This window comes from Pelophylax lessonae (genome assembly GCF_965119305.1).
Source record: "Pelophylax lessonae genome assembly, chromosome: 1".
In the NCBI taxonomy this organism is placed as follows: domain Eukaryota; kingdom Metazoa; phylum Chordata; class Amphibia; order Anura; family Ranidae; genus Pelophylax; species Pelophylax lessonae.
This window is the reverse complement of record NC_138768.1, coordinates 5,611,301-5,637,258: the sequence shown is the minus strand read 5'-3', so window position 1 is coordinate 5,637,258 and position 25,958 is coordinate 5,611,301. Positions and strand designations below refer to the sequence as shown.

Below are 25,958 nucleotides of genomic sequence, written 5' to 3'. Positions count from 1 at the left end.
GGCTGATGACTTTCCTGGCTCTCGATCCCGTATCGGCAGATGATCCGGCATCAGCAGATGATCCGGCAGACTACCCGCTACTGGACTCGACCCCTGGCTTGGATGACTACCAGCTTCTAGACACGATCCCGGCTTGGATGACTACCAGCTTCTAGACTCGATCCTGGCTTGGATGACTACCAGCTTCTAGACTCGATCCCGGCTTGGATGACTACCAGTTTCTAGACTCGATCCTGGCTTGGATGACTACCAGCTTCTAGACTCGATCCCGGCTTGGATGACTACCAGCTTCTAGACTCGATCCCGGCTTGGATGACTACCAGCTTCTAGACTCGATCCTGGCTTGGATGACTATCAGCTTCTAGACTCAATCCTGGCTTGGATGACTACCAGCTTCTAGACTCGATCCCGGCTTGGATGACTATCAGCTTCTAGATTCGATGCCGGCTTGGATGACTACCAGCTTCTGGACTCGATCCCGGCTTGGATGACTACCAGCTTCTAGACTCGATCCCGGCTTGGATGACTACCAGCTTCTAGACTCAATCCTGGCTTGGATGACTACCAGCTTCTAGACTCGATCCTGGCTTGGATGACTACCAGCTTCTAGACTCGATCCCGGCTTGGATGACTACCAGCTTCTAGACTCGATCCTGGCTTGGATGACTACCAGCTTCTAGACTCGATCCTGGCTTGGATGATGTTACGGAACAGGGCACCCCTGAGCAGGTACCTCCGTTGACAGATGCTCCTAGTGCTTCCCGAGGGCTCCAAGCACTCCACCAGACACCGTAAGCACTTCAGACTCCACGAACCGCCGCAGCTTGGTTAGGGTCTTGGCATCTCCTACCCACCCAGGACCAACGACAAGGCTCCAAGTTCCTGTGGGTGAACCTCTCTTTCCCCAGAGAGTGCAGCACGAACAAACTCTTACACAAGCTCTTATAAGAGCTTAGTGATTCTCTAAGGGAGTATGGAAGACCATAGCAATCCCTGCAGCAGATTCCCCCAATAACGAGACAAAGCTCCGAGATGAGGGTAAAACAGGAACAACATTTATTGGAAGAACAGAGCACACTTTTATACAGAAATTGGAACATCCCTCCCCCAACAACCGCCTTCCCATTGGTCAATTGCAAAGCACTTGCAGTCCTCACCAAGGTCCTCTCCAGCCCATGCAAATGAGGGCTTGAAAATGAGTCAATAGTGATTGGTCAGATAGCTTTGACCAATGCAAGGAGACAGAAGCCCCAGGGGGCAATCAATGTACACAATAGTAAGACACAGAACAATGGTTCCCTAGCGAGCCCTCAATACACATTACTCTGAGTGTCAATAGACCGCCCGTCTCCTCAGAACTTCCTGTAATGCCTATATTAGGAGTTGGCTTCCTGTTCCTTACAGTTTACAGGAATACGTTTTAGCTTCCAGGAGAGGCAAGGCTCCATTAGCCACATGTTTAAAGAAACACAAAAGGACACAAAAATGCATAACTCCCAGTCTACTGAACAGAACCCCTACATTCAACCCATCCCCAGATAGCCTGGATCTGAGCGCTCAACATATCCAAACAGCGCTCAGATGCCACAAACACAGTCAAATTGCCATGGGGTTTACGTTTAGCCTGGGCTGATGAGAGGGTCCATAGTCCCATTGCAGGAGGCGAGCAACCAGGCTTCTCCAACGCCCAGTGGCGAGATTGGTCTCGTCACAGATGACTACCAGCTTCTAGACTCAATCCCGGCTTGGATGACTACCAGCTTCTAGACTCGATCCCGGCTTGGATGACTACCAGCTTCTAGACTCGATCCCGGCTTGGATGACTACCAGCTTCTAGACTCGATCCCGGCTTGAATGACTACCAGCTTCTAGACTCGATCCCGGGTTGGATGACTACCAGCTTCTAGACTCGATCCCGGCTTGGATGACTACCAGCTTCTAGACTCAATCCCAGCTTGGATGACTACCAGCTTCTAGACTCTATCCTGGCTTGGATGACTACCAGCATCTAGACTCGATCCCGGCTTGGATGACTACCAGCTTCTAGATTCGATGCCGGCTTGGATGACTACCAGCTTCTGGACTCGATCCCGGCTTGGATGACTACCAGCTTCTAGACTCGATCCCGGCTTGGATGACTACCAGCTTCTAGACTCGATCCTGGCTTAGATGACTACCAGCTTCTAGACTCGATCCTGGCTTGGATGACTACCAGCTTCTAGACTCAATCCTGGCTTGGATGACTACCAGCTTCTAGACTCAATCCCGGCTTGGATGACTACCAGCTTCTAGACTCGATCCCGGCTTGGATGACTACCAGCTTCTAGACTCGATCCCGGCTTGGATGACTACCAGCTTCTAGACTCGATCCCGGCTTGGATGACTACCAGCTTCTAGACTCGATCCCGGCTTGGATGACTACCAGCTTCTAGACTCAATCCCGGCTTGGATGACTACCAGCTTCTAGACTCTATCCTGGCTTGGATGACTACCAGCTTCTAGACTCGACCCCGGCTTGGGTGACTACCAGCTTCTAGACTCGATCCTGGCTTGGATGACTACCAGCCTCTAGACTCGAGCCAGGCTTGGATGACTACCGGCTTCTAGACTCGATCCTGGCTTGGATGACTACCAGCTTCTAGACTCGATCCCGGCTTGGATGACTACCAGCTTCTAGACTCGATCCCGGCTTGGATGACTACCAGCTTCTAGACTCGATCCTGGCTTGGATGACTACCAGCTTCTAGACTCGAGCCAGGCTTGGATGACTACCAGCTTCTAGACTCGATCCCGGCTTGGATGACTACCAGCTTCTAGACTCGATCCTGGCTTGGATGACTACCAGCCTCAAGACTCGAGCCAGGCTTGGATGACTACCTGCTTCTGGACTTGACCCCGGCAGTTCCTGATTTCGCTCCTCACTATTGCTGTGCGTTTATTTTGTTGCCCTAATAAACTGTTTTATTTTACTTGCATCTTCGTGTGGTCTGGTTTCCTGGCACCCTGACATACAGTATACACAGAGCTGGAGAAGAAAGAAGAAATTTCCCTTCTCTATGTCCACAGTAATAAAATCAAAATGATCTACAAAAGGGTCTACATGCACAGACTTATCCTTTATACTATTACTATATTTGAAGAATATTTTGGGGGTTTGTTCTGCTATCTTTTGCAACTTGCCATTCGTTTTGAATTTTTGCGGCCTTGATTTCCTTTTTACACATTCTGTTATATTCCTTGTAAATTTTAAATGATGATAGTGTTCCTTTATTTTTATATATTTTTAAAATGCTCTTTTCTTGTTATCTACAGCTGATTTAATTTTGGGCATGAACCGCATAGGTTTAGTTTTTTTCCTTTTAAAATTATTGCCCATGGGAATATATTTTGCAGTCGTTTTGAAGACTCTGAATATTTCTTGCTATCACCATAACGTATCACCAAAGAACAACATAAAATACATTTTCTTGCTCTTGACAGTCACATTGATACCACATATGTGTATGTTAGTCGTTGTTTGTACCCGTAGTACAGCCCAGAAACAATGGTGTGCATTTTTCTTATTTTTATCCTACCTAAAACACACTGACACTAATGCCCAGTACACACGATCCGAAAATCGGGCGACGTTCCATCCGTTATTTTTCGTATTCTAGCAGCTCTCAATAATATTCGCTTAACGGGAGAGGTTACTCACGATACGAATTTTCTCGGACGATAATTCTTAGCTTCCGGTATGCGTAACCACGCTGTAGCGTGTGAGGGGAAAATTATGTCTACTGCTCATGCTCTGTCTACTGCTCACCATTTTTTTTGGACGAACAACATACTGATAATACGATTATCGTACGATGTGTTATAATACGATCAAAATTTTTATGTTTGCATGACCGGATAATATCGGGTGAACTGTCGTGATCGCCTCTCGTAAGCTGTGTACTAACGATCCGATTATCGTCCGATCCTTTCACAAGCGTTAATTTTCGTCCGATTTTCGGATCGTGTGTACGGGCCATTACTGGCATTGATAATTAAAGGATTTTTTTTCAATCTTACATAAAATACCCTGACCTTTGACTGTGACTATGACCTTTGAACCTAGTCTTAACCTTAACTCTAACACTGCCACTGACCTAGATAAATTCCTAGCTAGTTTATCCTTTATTTCTATTTTTTTTAACTCACTTTTTGGTTTACATTTTTCATTTCTAGCAAGGAGAAAAAATAAACAATGTATCTTTTTCTCCATTCAAGAGGAGAAAACAACACAGAACCAGGCTTTAGTGTCCGTTCACACTATCGCGACACGACTTTGGGGGCGACCTGTCAAGTCGCGTGCACCGCGACTTCGGCGCGCCTTGCACGGACTTGACATAATTGAAGTCAATGCATGTCACTCCGATGTCACCTCAAAGTAGTACAGGAACTATTTTCTAAGTCGGAGCGACTTGAGTCGCTCCTATTAGAATGGTTCCCGTAGCACTGAATGGACCGCGACATGTCAGGCTGACAGGTCGCCTGACAAGTCGCGGTAGTGTGAACCATGTCTTACAGTAACTGATCACTGTGACAGCTTCTGATTGGGATATGGGCCTGGTGATTGGGATATGGGCCTGGTGATTGGGATATGGGCCTGGTGATTGGAATCTGGGCCTTCTGATTGGGATATGGGCCTGGTGATTGGAATCTGGGCCTTCTGATTGGGATATGGGCCTGGTGATTGGAATCTGGGCCTTCTGATTGGGATATGGGCCTGGTGATTGGGATATGGGCCTGGTGATTGGAATCTGGGCCTTCTGATTGGGATATGGGCCTGGTGATTGGAATCTGGGCCTTCTGATTGGGATATGGTCCTGGTGATTGGAATCTGGGCCTTCTGATTGAGATATGGGCATGGTGATTGGAATCTGGGCCTTCTGATTGGGATATGGACCTGATGATTGGAATCTGGGCCTTCTGATTGGGATATGGGCCTGATGATTGGGATATGGGCCTGGTGATTGGAATCTGGGCCTTCTGATTGGGATATGGGCCTGGTGATTGGAATCTTGGCCTTCTGATTTGGATATGGGCCTGGTGATTGGAATCTGGGCCTTCTGATTGTGATATGGGCATGGTGATTGGAATCTGGGCCTTCTGATTGGGATATGGGCATGGTGATTGAAATTTGGGCCTTCTGATTGGGATATGGGCCTGGTGATTGGACTCTGGGCCTTCTGATTGGGATATGGGCCTGGTGATTGGGATATGGGCCTGGTGATTGGAATCTGGGCCTTCTGATTGGGATATGGGCCTGGTGATTGGAATTTGGGCCTGGGGATTGGAATCTGGGCCTTCTGATTGGGATATGGTCCTGGTGATTGGAATCTGGGCCTTCTGATTGGGATATGGGCATGGTGATTGGAATCTGGGCCTTCTGATTTGGATATGGGCCTGGTGATTGGAATCTGGGCCTCCTGATTGGGATATGGGCCTGGTGATTGGAATCTGGGCCTCCTGATTGGGATATGGGCATGGTGACTGGAATCTGGGCCTTCTGATTGGGATATGGGCCTGGTGATTGGAATCTGGGCCTTCTGATTGGGATATGGGCCTGGTGATTGGAATCTGGGCCTTCTGATTGGGATATGGGCCTGGAGATTGGAATCTGGGCCTCCTGATTGGGATATGGGCATGGTGACTGGAATCTGGGCCTTCTGATTGGGATATGGGCCTGGTGATTGGAATCTGGGCCTTCTGATTGGGATATGGGCCTGGTGATTGGAATCTGGGCCTTCTGATTGGGATATGGTCCTGGTGATTGGAATCTGGGCCTTCTGATTGGGATATGGGCATGGTGATTGGAATCTGGGCCTTCTGATTGGGATATGGGCCTGGTGATTGGAATCTGGGCCTTCTGATTGGGATATGGGCCTGGTGATTGGGATATAGGCCTGGTGATTGGAATCTGGGCCTTCTGATTGGGATATGGGCCTGGTGATTGGAATCTGGGCCTTCTGATTGGGATATGGTCCTGGTGATTGGAATCTGGGCCTTCTGATTGAGATATGGGCATGGTGATTGGAATTGGGGCCTTCTGATTGGGATATGGGCCTGGTGATTGGAATCTGGGCCTTCTGATTGGGATATGGGCCTGGTGATTGGGATATGGGCCTGGTGATTGGAATCTGGGCCTTCTGATTGGGATATGGGCCTGGTGATTGAAATTTTGGCCTTCTGATTTGGATATGGGCCTGGTGATTGGAATCTGGGCCTTCTGATTGGGATATGGGCATGGTGATTGGAATCTGGGCCTTCTGATTGGGATATGGGCATGGTGATTGGAATTTGGGCCTTCTGATTGGGATATGGGCCTGGTGATTGGAATCTGGGCCTTCTGATTGGGATATGGGCCTGGTGATTGGGATATGGGCCTGGTGATTGGAATCTGGGCCTTCTGATTGGGATATGGGCCTGGTGATTGGAATCTGGGCCTGGTGATTGGAATCTGGGCCTTCTGATTGGGATATGGTCCTGGTGATTGGAATCTGGGCCTTCTGATTGGGATATGGGCCTGGTGATTGGAATCTGGGCCTTCTGATTGGGATATGGGCCTGGTGACTGGGATATGGGCCTGGTGATTGGAATCTGGGCATTCTGATTGGGATATGGGCCTGGTGATTGGAATCTGGGCCTTCTTATTGGGATATGGGCATGGTGATTGGAATCTGGGCCTTCTGATTGGGATATGGGCCTGGTGATTGGGATATGGGCCTGGTGATTGGGATCTGGGACTTCTGATTCCCAATCATTAGTATGAGACCTGGATCTGTGCTGGGAGTGAGATTGCAGTCTACTCTCCGAACAAACAAAGCAGCACATGCTGTAGAGTATATGTGGCCCACACACGTAAAGACCCACTTCTGTGGGCACATACAGTATATGCATACACTCGGTAGGAAGGTGTTCATCTACTATTTGATGCATTTACAGTGCGTACGGAAAGTATTCAGACCCCCTTACATTTTTCACTCTTTGTTATATTGCAGCCATTTGCTAAAATCATTTAAGTTCATTCTTCTTCCTCATGAATGTACACATAGCACCCCATACTGACAGAAAAACACAGAATTGTTGACATTGTTGCAGATTTATTAAAAAAGTATTCAGACCCTTTGCTCAGTATTTAGTAGAAGCCCCCTTTTGATCTAATACAGCCAGGAGTCTTTTTGGGAAAGATGTAACAAGTCTTTAACACCTGGATTTGGGGATCCTCTGCCATTCCTCCTTGCAGATCCTCTCCAGTTCTGTCAGGTTGGATGGTAAACGTTGGTGGACAGCCATTTTTAGGTCTCTCCAGAGATGCTCAATTGGGTTTAAGTCAGGGCTCTGGCTGGGCCATTCAAGAACAGTCACGGAGTTGTTGTGAAGCCACTCCTTCGTTATTTTAGCTGTGTGCTTAGGGTCATTGTCTTGTTGGAAGGTAAACCTTCGGCCCAGTCTGAGGTCCAGAGCACTCTGGAGAAGGTTTTTGTCCAGGATATCCCTGTACTTGGCCGCATTCATCTTTCCCTCGATTGCAACCAGTCGTCCTGTCCCTGCAGCTGAAAAACACCCCCACAGCATGATGCTGCCACCACCATGCTTCACTGTTGGGACTGTATTGGACAGGTGATGAGCAGTGCCTGGTTTTCTCCACACATACCGCTTAGAATTAAGGCCAAAAAGTTCTATTTTGGTCTCATCAGACCAGAGAATCTTATTTCTCACCATCTTGGACTCCTTCAGGTGTTTTTTAGCAAACTCCATGCGGGCTTTCATGTGTCTTACACTGAGGAGAGGCTTCTGTCGGGCCACTCTGCCATAAAGCCCCGACTGGTGGAGGGCTGCAGTGATGGTTGACTTTCTACAACTTTCTCCCATCTCCTAACTGCATCTCTGGAGCTCAGCCACAGTGATCTTTGGGTTCTTCTTTACCTCTCTCACCAAGGCTCTTCTCCCCCGATAGCTCAGTTTGGCCGGACGGCCAGCTCTAGGAATGGTTCTGGTCGTCCCAAACGTCTTCCATTTGAGGATTATGGAGGCCACTGTGCTCTTAGGAACCTTAAGTGCAGCAGAAATATTTTTGTAACCTTGGCCAGATCTGTGCCTTGCCACAATTCTGTCTCTGAGCTCTTCAGGCAGTTCCTTTGACCTCATGATTCTCATTTGCTCTGACATGCATTGTGATCTGGAAGGTCTTATATAGACAGGTGTGTGGCTTTTCTAATCAAGTCCAATCAGTATAATCAAACACAGCTGGACTCAAATGAAGGTGTAGAACCATCTCAAGGATGATCAGAAGAAAAGTTAAATATATGAGTGTCACAGCAAAAGGTCTGAATACTTAGGACCATGTGATATTTCAGTTTTTCTTTTTTAATAAATCTGCAACAATGTCAACAATTCTGTGTTTTTCTGTCAGTATGGGGTGCTATGTGTACATTCATGAGGAAGAAGAATGAACTTAAATGATTTTAGCAAATGGCTGCAATATAACAAAGAGTGAAAAATTTAAGGGGGTCTGAATACTTTCCGTACCCATTGTATAATTACACTAAAATTCAGTTTTTTGCTATAAAGTTAACTGACAAAAGAATGAAAAAGAAAAAAAACTAATGACTATAAAAACAAAATGAACATCAAAATCATAGTTAAGTTAGGAAGGGCAATAAGATGTGAGCTAAGAATTATTAGGATTATCTGAGGGTCCATTATTTTATCTTCTTTGTTACCAACTTGAGCTGTGGGAAGTCTTACCCTCTGCATGACCAGGCCATTTTTGGCTATTCAGCACTGCGCTACTTTAACTGGTAATTGCATTGTCATGCAACGCTGCACACAAACAAAATCTACATCATTTATTTTCGTGGTATTTGATCACCACTGGGCACCACCATGATATTTTCTCATTTCCGTTATAAAACATATCCAATAACGTCCCATGTCCTCATACATTTAGACCAAAATGTATTCTGCTACATCATGTCTTTGGTAAAACAAATCCCAATAAGTGTATATTATTAGTCTGTGTGAAAGTAAAGTGTCTACAAACTATGGGATAGATCAGGGGTCTTCAAACTATGGCCCTCCAGTTATTCAGCAACTACAATTCCCATCATGTCTAGTCATGTATGTGAATGTCAGAGTTTTGCAATGCCTCATGGGATGTGTAGTTCTGCAACAGCTGGAGGGTCGTAGTTTGAGGATCCCTGGATAGATATTTGAAAATTGATCCTAATGGGATAGGTTAACCATTCATGAACAGCTTGCTTTTGGATGTGATCACATGGCACAGGTAGCCAGGTACCATGTGCTTGCTTTGGACCAATCACAGATCACAACAGTAACCACACTGTTCATGAATTATTAGTATACAGGATTTATATGGCGCCAACAGTTTAGGCATCACTTTGCAATGTAGATGAAACCAAGCACAGGGAGAACATTCAAACTCCACATAGATAGAGTCCTGGCCAGGATTCAAACTGAGGAAACCAGTGCTGTAAGGAATAGGTGCTAACCACTGAACCCCTGAGGGTTAAATCAGTGGCGTCACTAGGGTTGATGTCACATGGTGTGGTAAAACATGGTGTCACCCCCCCAGAAAAAAAATACTTTTCTCATATAATGCTACATATGGGCTTTGAGCAGGCTAGTAATTTATTTTAAGTGTTCACTTCTCCCCCCCTAGCTAGTCTGCCACAGTGCTCTGTCCTACCGCTGCAGAGTGACAGCAGGGCAGGCAGTAGGGCACTGAGAAGACTAGCACATTAGTGCAGCTCCCCCCCCCCCCAGCCTGCCACAGTGCTCTTTCCTGCCACTGTATACTGACAGCAGGGCAGGCAGTAGGGCACTGAGAAGACTAGCACATTAGTGCAGCTCCCCCCCCCCCCAGCCTGCCACAGTGCTCTTTCCTGCCACTGTATACTGACAGCAGGGCAGGCAGTAGGGCACTGAGGAGACTAGCACATTAGTGCAGCTCCCCCCCCCCCCCAGCCTGCCACGGTGCTCTTTCCTGCCACTGCATAGTGACAGCAGGGCAGGCAGTAGGGCACTGAGAAGACTAGCCCATTGGTGCAGCTCTCCTCCCTAGCCTGCCACAGTGCTCTGTCCTGCCGCTGTGGAGTGACAGCAGGACAGGCAGTAGGGCACTGAGCAGACGAGCGCAGCAGCCCCCCCCCCTGCCTGCCATAGTGCTCTTTCCTGCCACTGCATAGTGACAGCAGGACAAGCAGTAGGGCACTAAACAGGCTACCACATTGGTGCATCTCCCCCCCCCCCAGCCCCCCAGACCAGGTTGCCTCACAGGTCGCCTTAGTGTGAACGGGGACTTAAGAACTTAAGAAAAGAACTTTAAGAAAATTTACATTTTAAAGTGTAAGATTAAAATTAAAACGTATTTTTTTTTTAGTGTTTGGATTGGTTATGCAGTGGTTATAATATGTCAGTTATTTATTTATATATGGATTTTTCTATCTCTGTCCTGTTGGGGAAACTTCACATTTTGTCCCAGAGTCACAGTTGGAAGTACATCTGGTTTTTCTGCAATCATGATGTTGAAATAAAGAAAATCGCTCTATTTCCCCATCAACACAGTCAGTGTTCATGGGGTAACCCCCCCCCCCCCCCCATGAAGCCATCACGTCCACCCAGTGGGGGGGGGGGGGTCAGGGTTGCCATCCCTGCTGGGAGAACATGGTTATTATTGCTAGTGGCTACAACAGTCTCTAGCATTAATCACATCTAAGATCCAACAGGCTGGTTGCACCAGAGTTGATCTACGGTTAGAATCTCGGCCATTTCCTGCTAAAGTGGCCAAGATTTGAACCGTCTATGGTTGGCTTACAAGGAGATCCAAAGGGAGGAATTATCTCCTCTTCGCCAGTTGTCACCAGAACAGATGTCACCACAGGAAGGTTTGCCAGCACCTTTCACACCTATGAAACATTTTAAATCAGAGATGATAATCACAAGGAGAAATAAAGGGTGAATCTTTTGATAGCTATCCATAACAATAAAGTAAAACACAATAAAACAAACTAAAAAAAACATATTAAACTTTACATGTACCTAATTATTACCCTTAAGTTGGTTTTGCACAGGGTATAAATATATTCTTGGTAAAAAGTTCCAAACCCTCTGGTGGACCATTGCCAGGGGAGGAGGGGGGCAGAGGGCAGGGGGGGAAAAGGCTGCACTGCTTATGCCAAAGACATCCCTAAAGAATTCCTGGAGAAGAGAAGTAAAAAGTCCCTGCCGCTGACCTACTGAGCATGGGTTAAAGACAAGGAAACAGCACAACCCCCCCCCCCCCCCCCCCAGCATGGATGGTGTAAACTGTGTCTTAGCAGAGGCCAATTCCATGCCCATCTGGAGACTCTCCTCCCCCGGCCAGCCCCAACCGAGCTGTTCCAGCTCTCACAACTGCCCCCTGCTGGCCAGGTCAGGAGCCAGTGAGTAGAGCTTCAGCCTGGAATGGGGGTCAGGAGAAGGCCGGAGGAGGGAGAGTTGGAGTCATTGCGCCATGGGCCTTTGGTTTGTACTTGTCCCCTGGGCCGAAAGTTGCCAGTCAGCCCCTGGTCATTGCCATAACAGTAGACTATAATACAATCCATCATTTTAGCTGAGAATTAAGTTAAGATTAAGGTATACAATGTAGTATAGTGATCACTTACCTGTGTGTACTGTGTGTGGTAAACAGTAAGTAACTGGGCCAGTACTTGAGTTGTAGGGACATTGGAGTCACCAATAAAACCAACCACTTCACCATGTTTCCTGCAGGAAAAATTAGGAGCTTCTGTGTTTTTTCCAGACAATATCTGCAGAGCGTATTCCAAGGATGTCTTTGGATCTCCACAAGTATCAAATATATGATAACCCAGAATAATATTTGCCAGAAGATTGGGGTCCTTATTGATATCATTGACAGCAAAGATCAGCACCAAGATACCTCTGTATTCACCAATATTAACACTGCAAATATATACATATACAAAACAATTACTTCGTTACTGAAAATCCATCATGGACATCGCCCATAGTCAACACTAACACACACAAAGTTTTCAGAGATAACAATTATGAATATTAACCAAAAATAGAGCTGGCGTGTTTAAGGCATGAGTTTGTCTCAGTCCCAAAGTATATCAAAATACAAAAAAGAGTGCCTAGGGCATTCTCTTTTTTGTATTTTGAAATATGAATACTAACACTAAAATTTAACATATAAGTGTCCTGTATCCTTAAAGTGGTCACCACAGGCTACAGAGTCTCTTTCACTCAAAAGGCCACCCATAAAGAAAGAAAATACTTAACTTTCTAGTGGCCCATGTGTCACAAAGCAACCTATCACGTACCTGGTTGAGGCCGAGCTGACGGGATGGCTTTCCCTTACACCTCCTGTCCTGTTTTTCCTGGAGATGGTGACAGGATATACCAGGGCATGGAGTGGCATGGGTGCCTGGTTGGAGATTCTTGATGGAAGGTGTTGGCAGCAGGTGCCCAGCAGCAGGCAGACTGGTGGACTGGGAAACAACAACAAAAAGAAAAGGGGCGCACTGACCTAGTGCATTACCACTAAAAATATTTATTAAAATATTAAAAAGTATACATTATACTCACAAGGCAGGTGTGAATGAACACACATCAACATAATACACATAAAGTCTCCAAGGTAGCCAAGGAACCGCACTGTGCTGAATGGTATGCAGTGTGCCACAGGAGGCTGCTGTGTCTAGGCTGACGCGTTTCAGGGGCGAACCCCCTTCCTCAGAGTCAAAAAAGTTGCTGCTGAACCACACTCTGGAAAGGCCAGGGATTAAATGGGAGCTGGCCACACCTCTTCCTGTTCCACCCCAAAAAGGGGGGGAGGGGAAAAAGGGGTCAGCCGACGAGGAGGTGGGCTGACCCCTTTTTCGCCTCCCCCCCTTTTTGGAGTGGAACAGGAAGAGGTGTGGCCAGCTCCCATTTAATCCCTGGCCTTTCCAGAGTGTGGTTCAGCAGCAACTTTTTTGACTTTGAGGAAGGGGGTTCGCCCCTGAAATTGTTCTACTACTTGGCAGACTGGCGGACTGGTAGAGTCGGATACATGGCAGCTGGTGCAGAACAGCAGGCAGATTGGTGGACTGGCAGATGCGAATAAATGGCAGCAGGTGCAGAACAACAGTCAGACTGGTGGACTGGCAGATGTGGATACATGGCAGCAGGGGCAGAACAACAGTCAGACTGGTGGACTGGCAGATGCAGGTACACGGCAGCAGGGGCAGAACAACAGTCAGACTGCTGGACTGGCAGATGCGAATACATGGCAGCAGATGCAGAACAGCAGGCAGACTGGTGGACTGGCAGAGTCAGATACATGGCAGCAGGTGCAGAACAGCAGGCAGTCTGGTGGACTGGCAAAGTCGGATACATGGCAGCAGGTGCAGAACAGCAGGCAGTCTGGTGGACTGGCAGAGTCAGATACATGGCAGCAGGTGCAGAACAGCAGGCAGACTGGTGGACTGGCAGAGTCGGATACATGGCAGCAGGTGCAGAACAGCAGGCAGACTGGTGGACTTGCAGATGCTGATACATGGCAGCAGGTGCAGAACCGCAGGCAGATTGGTGGACTGGCAGATACAGGTACATGGCAGCAGGGGCAGAACAACAGTCAGACTGGTGGACTGGCAGAGTCGGATACATGGCAGCAGGTGCAGAACAGCAGGCAGACTGGTGGACTTGCAGATGCTGATACATGGCAGCAGGTGCAGAACAGCAGGCAGATTGTTGGACTGGCAGGTGCGGATACACAGCAGCAGGTGCAGAACCGCAGGCAGATTGGTGGACTGTCAGATGCAGGTACATGACAGCAGGGGCAGAACAACAGTCAGACTGGTGGACTGGCAAGTGTTAGTATACAGCAGCAGGTACAAAACAGCAGACAGCAACTAAGATGATGAGCAGGCAGATGCAGGATCTCGGGTGGTCAGGAAGGCAGAAGTTGGTAGCGGCCAAGCAGCAGAGATACAGAATCAGATCCAGAAGAGTAAGGGCTAGGCCAGGGTCAGTATTAGGTACCTGGTTGAGGCCGAGCTGACAAGGTAACAAGCCAGGTCAGTAACAAAGTATCATAAACAAGCAGAGTCAGGCAGGCCGATGCAGATTCAGGTCACGGGCGGTAGAAGCTGATGACTGATCAGCAATCCTCTGGTCTCTGGAGGCGCTTTAAATAGGCATGTGAGTACCAAAAATTCACTCATGCTCACGTTAATACACATGCACACATGCCCTGGTATGCACATGATTTAGGGTATGTCGGGTTGTCACGAGAAGTAGAGCATGTGAACATCTTTATGCACATCTTCATGCATACCATTTCCCTGACACCATCACTTCCCTGCTCCCTAGTCACTGTATGTATTACTAGCTTCCAAGTGTGTAGAATCATTTTCTTTCTTTTCGTACATCACAGGACACAGAGCCATAAATCATAACATATGGGAGGAAAAGTTATTGCATTCTCTTGATGTAATGCGTGCACTTAAGTTTTACTTGGAGAGATCAGCTCGGATTTGTAAGACCAAGAGCTTGTTTGTGCTGCCAGAAGGGCCCAGAAAGGGATTGGCAGCAACTAAAACTATGATTTCTTGTTGGATTCGCCAGGTTATTACCCAGGCATATGGTTTATTAGGGAAAGTTCCACCTTTTCCTGTAAAGGCACATTCTACCAGAGGAGTTGGTGCCTCTTGAACACATCGCCATCAAGCCTCTATGGCTCAGATTTGCAAGGCCGCGACCTGGTCGTCGGTGCATACGTTCACTCATTTCTATCGAGTGGATGTTGGGACCCAGGAGGAGTCTGCATTTGGCCGCAGTGTTCTGCAAGCAGCTCTGTGTCCCATGATGTACTTCAAGAAATGGATTTTACAGGTAAGTCTGTATTAAAAAATAAATTTTTGAATTTGTGGTGCTATGAGCAAGTGGTCTGCCATAAAAGCTTCCCTTGCCTGGCACCAGCCCGATACAAGATCTTTAAGCCCACCCAGTCACATGTTCAGACATCAGTGTAGGGTGGTAAGAAGCATAAGACTGTTTATTCAAACACAGGCACAAAGAGATATACACCCTGGGGCAATCTCCCCTCCCCTCTAGCAGCCAATCAATGTACACATATACATCCCGTAATAGGTTGACCCCAAGGCAGACAGAAACCATAGAACAATGGGAAACAGGTACTTAACAATAACAAGCCCCACCCCACCCCACCCCACTCCAACCCACCTCAAACTATCTAGCAATGTTCTATGAGATAAACTCCTACAAGCAGCCTGAAAAAATTGAGCCAATTTATCTTCATATATTTCTTGAGGGATATTGTTCATACATATTACTGTAAAAAGGCCCTTCATTCTTTTAATCCAAACTACACATATAAAACCCAGGATAACCGAGTAACACAAAATGCAAAGTCCAGTGTTGTTGAACAGCGAGTCTGGTTAGTGCAGACCCAACTGGGGTTCTTGGTCACCCTGTGCCCCTAAAATACACAGGGTGGCCCACACATAGGAGGGGCCAGGGGAGCTGGGCAAAAAGTTTCCAGACCTCTTTAAGGTAATTTTGGGTTCCACAAGACATCCCAGATTGGGGGGGGGGGGGGGGAGTGTAGTGAATGTGAATGACATAATGTGGGGTGGTTTAGGTGCACACAGTTCTCCCATGCCATTTTGGCATGTACTGTGAACAAAAGACTTAAACTAAATGAAAACCTCAAAACAGCAGCCCCTGAAACAAAACCAATGTTCTTTAATGGGAAGCCTTGAAGAAATAAAAATTGCCATTGAATGGACATTACCTACAGTAGTAGTGACAGCTGACCTTCAATCAATCACATAATACAATTATAGACAAACAATATTAAGAACAAAGAAGACAGCAAAGAATTTGATTACCCAGAGAGCTAGCAATCACAATTACAGTAAAGTTTCCTGCATAGCCCTGATCCCTACCTTTGGAGTTTTCCATATTAATGTATCCTTTCCCTACAGCTGCTTTGTACCCCCTTTTTTAACACCTTCCCACCCAGCCTGTAGCAGAATGATGGACGGGCGGTGGCTTTACTGTTGTTGTCCTTTCAGAAAGCGGTCACGGCTGTTCATTGATCATTGTATCTGTTCACTGCCTGTACCATGTGATTGCCGTGACCAATCACAGCAAGTCATATGACAGTTGTAAACAATGGATGGCTTCCTTTCATGCCATTTACTGTGTAAAATTGTGTTGCTAGCTGTGATTGGTCAATGTGATCACATGGTAAAGACAGGGCCAATCATAGCCCATCTGTACCATGTGATAAGGTTTGACCAATCACAGCTAATCACAACAAAACAAACTGAATGAATCAGTTTCATTTAGAAAAAATTCTTGCTTATAACAATGTAATTTACTGCTTTAAGCAATCATAATTTGTAAAAATCACTTCCCCAGAGTAGTATTATAGTCACATTATATTGCTCTGGTCACAAAAAAAACAAAAACAAAAAAAATCATAAAAAAATGTAATTATTTTTTTATTATACTGTCACCAGTCAGTGTCCCTGATCACTGGCACACCAGTTATATGATGACGCTGTACTACACTGATAAGAGGATGTATAAAAAAAATATTATATTATATAACTCCAAAGGGAGCGGCTGAGTGCGAGTCCCCCTGGGTTACCGCTAGCAACAACAGTACTTTCAGACATGTTTTCAAGTTTGAGCACCTCAGACAAGAACCAGTCCAGTTTCTTTGGTTTTTAGGGTTTATTTGAGAACTTGGATGGGAGAAGGGAGAAGTGGGATACTCCAACAACTGAACTATGCACACTTAGGCAGGGACACTGAATGATACTACTCGGCATTCTTTTAGCACTCCTCTGACGCTGTTTAACACTGACTGATGCTGGCCTCAGCAAGGCCAGATGCAAGAACTTCACCTCTGACTGTAGGAAAAGTCCCTACAAGCTCCCCAAGACACTCCTTCCTGAGGTAGCTGACTTTAGAGCAAACTGTATTGCTGAACACTTCGGGGGCCCTTCTTGGCGCCCCCCTTTTAGTCCCCAACTTCAGGGTTTAACTACTTGGCACCCTCTTTACTGTGCACTCCTGGTTAGCTGGCTCCTGGATCCCCTTTGCCTAAGAGAGGGGACCACTCCAGAGAGGTCAGACCCCTGGGCAGTTCTTGAGTACTCACAACACTGTTTTTCCTGCCCAGCAGCTCCTCTTGGTCAGACACTCTGGATCACTTGCAGCCCAGCTCAACCTCCGGTCCCTAGGCTGACTGCCTGGACCACCATCACACTTTGCAGAAGGAGAGACAGCCATCACCTCCTCCTGGGATTGATGCTCCCACCAAAAGACACTCTGTCACATGCTCCCCACAGATGTTTTACCAATCCCAGGGTGCATTGCGGCAGACCCCGCCCACTGGGACAGTCATAAACCCTGGTGTGCTATTGGCTAGGTTTCCTCCACTGCCCAACAAGATCCCTCATTGGGTACAGTGGGGAGACTCCCCAGACTCAACAGATCACACCAGGAGGCATGTGACAGATTAGCTAACAGATCAGGCCCTCCTGATAAGCAGACAGGGCCACAACTATACTTTTCCTAGCACCTACTTAGGAGGGTGCTACATCCACCCCCCACTAAATATGAGCCATGTCCCTATTGGCTCTGGGGCAGCCGCCCCCTACAAAAAAGATCCTATCAAAACTTGGAAAGGGGGAAAAGGGAAAATAACAAATTTACAGTAAATAAATTGCATACAAAAATATAAATAAGCATTTACTATACAAATGTACAATTCGGGGTGCAGAGAGAGTGCATCCCCCCATCAAACAAACGTTGTTTGGTGGAAAGGAAATTCCACAATATACACATATATACAGCCTAGCTGACTACCTCTAAGGCTTGACACATCCTGTAGAGAGAAAGCAAAGGTTAGCATATTATGCACACTTTCAGAGACATTGTCTATCTGAACCTATTGAGTAAAAGGACCCTCTCCGCGGAGGTGGCCCTCTCATCCAGTTCCCTAACTTCTCTGCTGTGATCTTGACACAACATTTCCTCATCCTTCTGATGAGTAAGCCCATGCCCTATCACTAACTACCTAGTGCAGAGTCAGTAGAAAAAGTAAGAGTAAGTGTAGTACTCCTTCTTATCCTGAAACAGGATAGGTCACTGGAGCCTGAGTGACCCATAGTCCTGCCAAGTCAGGGTTGTATTTTCTTCAGGAGTCTCTAGTACCAGAGCACCCCCCATTTCCAGACGTTCTGGATGCACCGCCCATTACTGTAACGGCCACCCGTGTAATCCTATTGTGGCCTGTTGGCCCAAAGACAGTTTCACTGATTTGTGCAATATTTGGAATCCAGGGATCCCGGCCCGATGGCCCAAAGGATCCATAAACAAGATTTCTTCCTTATGACCCTGGCCCGATGGCCCAAGGGGTCTGTGAACACTGAATGTTGCAAAAAGTAGTAATCAGAGGTATAAGTCTCAACATCAAGGAAAATATTTTTTTTTCTTTTGGTTTCAGATATAGTATTCTGGGTGGAGGACCCTCACTAGGTTCCCCTGACTGTCCCGAACTCGGATCGACCAGGCCTGGCCGGATCCATCTGGGCAGTTTACCTCTACTCTATCCACATATATGGACCGCCCGTATAACCATTGGGTCTTGACTGCTGTAAACTTGTCCCACAGATCAGCTCTCGTTGAGTCTCGGAATGGCTTAGGAACAAATAGCTTCATTGCACCAAGTCTTTCTTTTGGACTCAATCTCAAGTATGATCTCCATGGGAGCCTATCCGTATTCCATCGCTATCTTGCGCTGCAGCCACCGCTGCATTCTTAAAAATCTGGGAAGAGTCTTCCTATTCCCTCTCCCAGCTAAGGAGAATGGGGTCTCTTCCTGCCTGATGAGGGAGCTGTAGGCCTCATTCTGATCCTTAACTCGGGCATAGTTCGTGGGCGGGGGTAGGTCTGGGACCCTACTTGAACAGGCCTAACAGAACCCAAAACATTGGGCCAGCTCCCCTCTCCTCACAGACTCCTTGATCTCGTTGTCAGGCGCCTCCACTATATCAGGACCTGGTGAACTGATTCCAGCCTCAGATCCCCAGTCCCATTCCGTCTCATCCTCAGACCCCCAGTTGTCAATTCCTTTCTCAATTGACCCAAACTTATTTTGACAACTTGGAGACCCCACATTGATGGCCCCGGCCTCCTCCTCACTTCTCACACTGGCCGAAGGAGTCCCGACTGCCATCGGCCATCTTTTCTCCTTGATCAGGATGGGAGCAGACATCTTCACTGCTGCGGGCACCTTTGGTGCATCAGGTGGCCACTTCCCGGGTCCCCACTACCTGCATGCACCCTTTGTCTGGCAATCAGGTTCTCAATGATGCAAGAGCTGAACCACTGCCAGGTTGTATGGCCTCCAGCTGCATCAGTATCCTGAAGACTCTCCCTCCCGCCTCCGCGTAGGGGCCCCGATTCCATGGCCGTCATGACTCGAGTGGTCCCTGTCTCTCATGAAACACACAGCTGTCTGGGCTGACCCTCACTCTTCTCCACCCGCAGCAGCAGATAGCCGCATCTGCATGGTCACACTCACACACTGGGGACATACCAGGCCTAAGTGCGCCAGTCCTCCTTAGGGCACCATCCACACTCCTGTATCTCACAGGACAGTCGCCTCCGGCTCCTTAGTCTGCTCCCGTGTCTGCCCAGCAGGTTCTCAGCCGATGGGTGGAATAGTCGTGGCTGCGCACTCTCGCTCTTTAAAAAAATCCATATCGCTTCTTCTCACACGTGTCTCCCTCTCAGCCACACCCGAAGGAGGAAGTCATTTATAGGCTTCCCTATTCACTCCTTATTGGCTTGGCATGACCAACGTCTCCACCCATTCTCCTTGTTTGGTGGTGGCTCCTCCTGCTAGGCAGAAACTTTTAGCCACGCTCTCTCACCTCAGCCGACACAGAAGTTGCTGCAAAGCAGACCATGTCCCTCGCCAGACATGCATCCACTCTTCTTTCTTGTAGCAGCGCTCCAGCTGTGCCTCCATCTCTATCCCTCTTTGCCAGGCCAGAGAATTGTCCCGCTGTCGTATGCATGGTCAACTGTCCTCAGATACACGCAGCACAGATACATGCAGCACAGATACAGGCAGCACAGATGCACGCAGCACAGATGCACGCAGCACAGATACACGCAGCACAGATACACACAGCACAGACACAGGCAGCACAGATACACGCAGCACAGATACAGGCAGCACAGATACAGACAGCACAGATACACGCAGCACAGATACACGCAGCACAGATACACGCAGCACAGATACAGACAGCACAGATACACGCAGCACAGATACATGCAGCACAGATACACGCAGCACAGATACATGCAGCACAGATGCACGCAGCACAGATACACGCAGCACAGATGCACGCAGCACAGATACATGCAGCACAGATACACGCAGCACAGATACACGCAGCACAGATGCACGCAGCACAGATACACGCAGCACAGATACACGCAGCACAGATACATGCAGCACAGATACACGCAGTACAGATACAGACAGCACAGATACATGCAGCACAGATGCACGCAGCACAGATACACGCAGCACAGATGCACGCAGCACAGATACACGCAGCACAGATACACGCAGCACAGATACATGCAGCACAGATACACGCAGTACAGATACAGACAGCACAGATACACGCAGCACAGATACACGCAGCACAGATACATGCAGCACAGATGCACGCAGCACAGATGCACGCAGCACAGATACACGCAGCACAGATACACGCAGCACAGATACACGCAGCACAGATACAGACAGCACAGATACACGCAGCACAGATACACGCAGCACAGATACACGCAGCACAGATACATGCAGCACAGATGCACGCAGCACAGATACACGCAGCACAGATACACGCAGCACAGATACACGAAGCACAGATGCATGCAGCACAGATACACGCAGCACAGATACATGCAGCACAGATGCATGCAGCACGGGTACATTCAACACAGATACATGCAGCATAGGTACATTCAACACAGATACATGCAGCACAGATCTATGCAGCACAGATACATGCAGCACAGATGCATGCAGCACAGATACACACAGCACAGATACACGCAGCACAGATACATGCAGCACAGAATATGCTGCAGAAGCTGGGGGGAGGTTGGTTTTGGGGTCGTGATTGATTTCCTGCACCTATTTTCTGAGCAAGAAAGCCCTGATGGCTGCATTAGACGGGGGGTGATCAGTAATGAAAAGGATCATTCCTTCTGATATACTGAATATTGTGTCCTTCCTGCAGCTCTGCATAGAGGGGGACCGGTCAGGACGGATGTTATCTATCACTATGCAGAGTGACCGTCTACCGGACTGGAAATCCACTGAGGGTTCCATCGGCTCTCACACTGCATAGCTGTCAGTAAATGGAAAGGAGATTCTATAGAGATAATAAAATCACATTCTAACATTTGCTGCCAGCATTACACAGACAAATGATGAAGACCTACCAGTCATATAAAGAATAGAAGTGATTATGGAGCTCCTGGATGGCCGGTCTGATGACAATTTGAGCAGAGATGAGTCCTCCAATAATCATGTCTCCTTCTTGGTAATATTCATACTCAAACTTAAACTTTACAGCTTCAAGTCTGCAATGAGATTCTGAGCTCCGGATTATTAGAGTTCCATATTGAATGATAAGAAGAATTGTCAGCAGGTATAAGGCAGAGTGTAGAGGAGACCAGATCATGGCACACATCCGATCTTCTCACACGGTGTGTGGTCACCGGAAGCTCTGCTCATCACCAGCTCTTTATATACATGTTCTGAGACTGATCTACATCTACAGACCCAGCTACAGAACAAAGGAATGATAAAATCATCCTAAGAGCAATCTAAAAATGAAAATCTATATTTTATTATGTCAGTGTGACTAATTTCATTCAGTCGGTTTATTCTCAAACTTTAGAGCACTTCACTTTAGTTTTCCTTTAGGGAAATCATTTTTCTGCAGCTCTACTCTTCAATGTGTGGCCATGAGTGGCCCTGCATAGATGTTTTTCTAACAGATTGTGGGCAGAGTCCCAGCGCCTTCTTAGTGTTGGGCGAGCAGTTCGGGCCGAGCAAAAGTTTGACCTGAACATCACCTGTTTGGCTGCTCAGTGAAAACACGAATATGCGGGGAGCTCTGTGAGATGTTCACCCACAGAGTGACCCACAATGCACTGCACGGTGCATTCTAGGGACATAATTAGATGAAGCAAACCACTTGACTGCTGGTCAGGTGCAAGGCTTTGCCCAATTAGGACACTGTCAGATCCATTATTGGATAAAATTATGATCACTTTGCCCAATCATGGCTCAGTGTTCATAGTCCCATTCCACACTATAAAAGGTTCCTTCCCACAGGAAGCTTTTGCAGTGTGTTGTTGGAGTTGAGATAGATAGAGCAGGGCTCCGTTTGCTACGTGTGTTATTGTGACTCAGAGTGGAGTGTTAGTATAGTGTTAGTGTAGTGTGAGTATAGTGTGAGTATAGTGTAGTGTCAATGTAGTGTGTCAGTATAGTGTGAGTATAGTGTAGTGTGTCAGTATAGTGTGAGTATAGTGTAGTGTGTCAGTATAGTGTGAGTATAGTGTAGTGTGTCAGTATAGTGTGCGTATAGTGTAGTGCTAGTGTAGTGTGAGTATAGTGTGAATATAGTGTGTTAGTATACTGTGAGGATAGTGTAGTGTTTCAGTATAGTGTGAGTATATTGTGAGTCTAGTGTAATGTTAGTGTAGTGTGACAATGCAGTGTGAGTATAGTGTAGTGTGTCAGTATAGTGTGAATATAGTGTGTCAGTATAGTGTGAGTATAGTGTAGTGTGTCAGTATAGTGTGAGTATATTGTAAATATAGTGTAGAGTTATTGTAGTGTGTCAGTGCAGTGTGAGTACAGTGTAGAGCTAGTGTAGTGTGTCAGTATAGTGTTAGTATAGTGTGAATATAGTGTGTTTGTATAGCGTAGTGTGTCAGTATAGTGTAGCATTAATGTAGTGTGTTAGTGCAGTGTGAGTATAGTGTAGTGCTAGTGTAGTGTGTCAGTATAGTGTTAGTATATTGTGAGTATAGTGTAGTGTTTGTGTAGTGTGTCAGTATAGTGTTAGTAAAGTGTGAATATAGTGTGTTAGTATAGTGTGAGTATAGTGTAGTGCTAGTGTAGTGCTAGTGTAGTGTGTCAGTATAGTGTGAGTATATTGTGAGCATAGTGTAGTGTTTGTGTAGTGTGAGTATAGTGTGTCAGTATAGTGTTACTATAGTGTGAATATAGTGTGTCAGTATAGTGTGAGTATATTGTGAGTATAGTGTAGTGTGTCAGTACAGTGTGAGTATAGTGTAGTGCTAGTGTAGTGTGAGTATAGTGTGAGTATAGTGTAGTACTAGTGTAGTGTTTCAATATAATGTTACTATAGTGTGAATATAGGGTGTCAGTATAGTGAGAGTACAGTGTAGTGTCAGTGTAATGTATCAGTATAATGATAGTGTAGTGTAAATATAGTGTGTCAGTATAGTGTAGTGTCAGTGCAGTGTGAGTATAGTGTAGTGTCAGTGTAGTGTGAGTATAGTGTAGTGTCAGTGTAGTGTGTCAGTATAGTGATAGTGTAGTGTAAATATAGTGTGTGAGTATAGTTGTAGTGTCAGTGTAGTGTGTCAGTATAGTGTGAGTATAGTGTAAATATAGTGTGTCAGTATAGTGTAGTGTCAGTGTAGTGTCAGTGTAGTGTCAGTGTAGTGCAGTGTTTAACACCAAATTACATAACATTAAGTGCTGTTTACAGTGCTGTATACCATTTTTTTTTTTGCTGCGTGTTTTTTTTTTTTTTTTTTTTCAGTCCACTGCCTGCCCCCTTTTTTTAAATTTTCAGCCGCAGTTTTCTGACTGTGACACTGGTGTTCCCCCTTTTTTATTTATTTCCTTTTTTTTTTATAGTTTTTACATTTCTGTCAGCATCAGTCCTCCATTTAAAATGTACCAAACTCCACTTTTTATTCAATAAAGTGCATCCAATCACACATTTCCTAGTTTCTATTTAATGTGGGAAATAAGCCCCCCCATCATGTCTGGGAGGCCAACAAGGACAGGCAGACTATACTATTCTATGAGGGGGCCAGCATCATCTGTCTCCACAGGAAAATGTGGATGTGGTCCTTCATCAGGCAGAGCACCTTTATCTGTTTAGTGATGTTGCCCGTGCTATCAAGCCACTAAACCATCCTCATCCTCCTCATCCTCCTCATCCTCCTCATCCTCCTCCTCTATCACCCAAGCAGACACTAGTGTGTAGTCCACCGCAGCTGCCAGAGGGGTTTGTTTTGCCTCCTTGTCCACAGCTACTCCTGCAATAGCCCCAGCATCAGAGTAGAAGTCAGCTGAATTATTTGAACACAGCGTCAGCCACTTGCTTCTTGATGATGCAGAGCCATTACTTGATTCTGATGTTGGTTCTGAGGTTGAGGAAGGAAGTAACATGAGCTTACAGAGAGGGAAGAACACAGATAAACAACAAATTGGCAGTCATGTTCCCCCAGCCACAGCATATTGCCAGGTTGGCTCCAATGATGATGAAAATGGAGGGGATGATGATGATGAAGTCACAGATGTGACTTGAGTACCAGATAGAGCAGAGGAGGAAAGTGAAAGGGAGAAACAGCCCCAAAAAGGCAGGATGTCCTCCAGAGGCAGCCATCATGGAACAATAGAGAATAGTAGCCCCCTTTGCCATCAGATTGTAGAGCTGTTATCTCTCATCCCATTTCCCATAGCTCAGTTTTTTTTTTAGCACCTGTGCAGCCAATTGCACTGTTACAGTTTGCAATTTCTGCCACAAGCAGATCAAGCATGGCAAAAACACCATCAATTGGTGTTTCTGGGGGCAGAGAGCACTATGGTTTGTGTTTTTGTTTCATGATGCTTTATGCTGAGAGCTGATGAATGAAGTGGAAAGGTGGTAGGTTTACCCTTATATGGGAAGATAAGGATGCGAGGAGACCTTGCTACATTCCCCATTAGGGGGATCTGTCAAAGGCATGTCTGACTCTGTGGTGGGATCAGAATTGTGAGGTGAGCAGTGGGTGGTGGTGGGTCACCAGGAGCACCGTGAGAGTCAAAGAAATGTCACAGCAGTCCACGGTGGTTTCTTACATCAATATCGGACTTTTGTCATATTTGTCACACTTTATTATAGGTATTTTTTGCACACAAGTCCTACTTAGATATAAGTGGACATTTTTTATACATTTTTTAATTTGGTATACGGTACACTTGATTGCGAAATCTAGTTGCATTTCACATGTGTGTTGTTATTCACGTATTTGCCATGTTGCATGCATTTCTTAGTTTTTAAACATTACCTTTTTTGCGCTGCACTTATTGGGGAGGGCCCAATCCTGAGGTTGATGAGGACCTCTGGATTGGGCCATCCCCCAGGCAAAGTTCCTCAAAAGAGTGGGGCTTATGGTCGAAAAGGGCCAGTTTAGGCAAGAAAGTGTGATAATTAAATATCCTCCAGTGATCCATTTGAAGAGGAGCAAAGTCTCTCTAGATATACAACACGAAGATCGTAAGAACAGAGAGGCCCTCAGAAGTCTCTGTGGGCTTTGCGAAAGAAAAGTTGGATCAGTGAGATCGGGTATGAACCCTGGGTGACCAACAATTGGTGTCATTGGGGATAGATAACTGCTCAGTGAAGATGGTCAAAAAAACCTGTCCAGTTCCGCTAAAGTAGGGCCAATCAGCAGACGAGTATTCAAATGGGTACTGTGACAGGAGTTACTTTGGTTAAGGGGGCCCGTGGAACACAGTTTACCTTGGA

At 46.5% G+C, this 25,958-nt stretch overlaps 1 pseudogene across 1 annotated transcript in view; it reads right to left on the bottom strand.

Moving 5' to 3' along the window:
• LOC309567775 (vomeronasal type-2 receptor 26-like) overlaps nt 1-12,475 on the bottom strand; it is a 411,836-nt pseudogene extending 399,361 nt beyond the window's left edge. Inside the window, exons 1-2 of the transcript in view lie at nt 12,378-12,475; nt 11,697-11,994 (exon numbers count right to left, since the gene is read on the bottom strand). The product of the transcript in view is annotated as a vomeronasal type-2 receptor 26-like (transcript). The remainder of the gene's footprint in view (nt 1-11,696; nt 11,995-12,377) is intronic.
• Between the last annotated feature and the right edge of the window lie 13,483 nt (nt 12,476-25,958).